The sequence below is a fragment of the Lynx canadensis genome, chromosome B2 (assembly GCF_007474595.2).
Source record: "Lynx canadensis isolate LIC74 chromosome B2, mLynCan4.pri.v2, whole genome shotgun sequence".
Classification (NCBI taxonomy): Eukaryota; Metazoa; Chordata; class Mammalia; order Carnivora; family Felidae; genus Lynx; species Lynx canadensis.
In genome coordinates this window covers 89,839,804-89,841,804 of record NC_044307.1, presented here as the reverse complement: position 1 = coordinate 89,841,804, position 2,001 = coordinate 89,839,804, and the positions used below count along the sequence as shown (strand labels likewise).

The 2,001-nt window shown below is 46.0% G+C and overlaps 1 non-coding gene across 1 annotated transcript; it reads right to left on the bottom strand.

Annotated features, from left to right (window-relative positions):
- Positions 1-379: 379 nt before the first annotated feature.
- Positions 380-464, bottom strand: TRNAQ-UUG. The gene has a single exon. It is a non-coding gene; the product is annotated as a tRNA-Gln (tRNA).
- Between the last annotated feature and the right edge of the window lie 1,537 nt (positions 465-2,001).

The following is a 2,001-nucleotide window of genomic DNA, read 5'->3' as shown; positions in this document are numbered from 1 at the left end:
ATATAGCAAGGCTTCAAGCATGTTAGCCATCTCTTTCTCATCCTGTCCAATAAGCATGATGTCACTGGTGTAATGGAGCAGTGAGATCTTCTTTGAGATACCCAGGCACTTCAGACCTCTTCAGACTACACAATGACAGAAGGCAGGAGAATTAACATAGCCCTGAGGCAAAATTGGAAACAAATATTGTCCATCCTGAGTTCATGTGAACTGTTTCTTTTCTTCTTTTCTTTTTCATAAAATTTATTTATTTATTTAAAAAATTTTTAATGTTTTTTTTTATTTTTGAGAGACAGAGAGAGCAGGGGAAGAGCAGAGAGAGAGAGAGCAAGAGACACAGAATCCGAAGCAGGGTCCAGGCTCCGAGCCATCAGCACAGAGCCCGACGTGGGGCTTGAACCCACACACCGTGAGATCATGACCTGAGCCAAAGTCAGATGCTCAACCGACTGAGCCACCCAGGCACCCCTATTTATTTATTTTTGAGAGAGACAGAGACAGTGTGAGCGAGGGAGGGGCAGAGAGAGAGAGAGAATGCCAAGCAGTCTCTGCACTGTCAGCATAGAGCCCCATGCAGGGATCAAACCCACGAAACCATGAGATCACGACCTGAGCAGAAACCAAGAGTCACCCGCTTAACTGACAGAGCCACCCACATGCCCCTATGCTCTTTTCTAATTGGAATTCAAAAAGAATATTTATTTGATCAGTGACAAGATTCCATACATCTGAGGCCTTGTTTCTTTTTGTTTTTTGTTTTTGTTTTAAAGTTTATTTATTTTTTAAAAAAATTTTTTTTTTTCAACGTTTATTTATTTTGGGGACAGAGAGAGACAGAGCATGAACGGGGGAGGGGCAGAGAGAGAGGGAGACACAGAATCGGAAACAGGCTCCAGGCTCTGAGCCATCAGCCCAGAGCCCGACGCGGGGCTCGAACTCACGGACCGCGAGATCGTGACCTGGCTGAAGTCGGACGCTTAACCGACTGCGCCACCCAGGCGCCCCTAAAGTTTATTTATTTTGAGAGAGGCAGAGACAGCATGAGTGCCGGAAGGGCAGAGAGAGAGAGAATCCCAAGCAGGCTTCACAGCTGTCAGCCTGGGGCTTGAACTCATGAAACCGTCAGTGAGATCATGACCTGAGCTGAAACCCAAAGTCAGATGCTTAACTGAATGAGCCAGCCAGGGGCCCAGAGGCCTTGTAAATCTGTCCCAGAAACAACCTCATGGCACAGCAGATGAAGCCGTGTGAAGTAGGAAGTTCACTTCTGTGAAGTAGGAAAACTACTTGGCTGAGCTAGCAGTAGTCTACAGTCATTCTCCAGGATGTATTCAGTTTCTTCGTTAGCCAGATTGGTGAATAAAATGGACACCTGGTGTGGCCACCAGCTCTGAATCCTATAGGTCTCTAATGGGGACGTCAATCTCCTGCCAATACTCCTAAGTACTGTTTTTGACTTGCTATCTTGGCTGGCATGGCGGGCAGTCTCAGATATTTCTATATAGCCTACCTCACTATGAGAGCTCTTACCATGCAAGCTAAGGACCCAACGTGTGGAGTTACTTCAACTACCAAGTACATTATTTCCAGATGTACATTCAGGACTGGGAAGTGACTGTTGAGTGGGTCTTCAGACTCAGTGGGCCCACTGGGAACTGAATTTAGCCAGGACTCCCTTTATTACCTGGTCTCTATTACTCCCTGAACTACTGAAGGGGTCATGATGACACTTTGGCTCTCTGGGTTTCATGATCAAATATGTCGAATAATTTTCAAAATTCCTAGGACAAAACAACAGTTTACTGCTTAATGGAGACACATTTAAGTCCATGGGCTTAGAAGAGTGTAAAGAAAAAGAATGGGGAGCGATGACAGCAAGATGGCCCAGTAAGATGTCTTCCACTTGTATCCCCCCCTCCCCCCACTTAACAACAATAATTTGGCATCCATCCATGACAGAAGTGCCTTTGTGGGGATCCGGGATCCAGGCAGGACACTGTG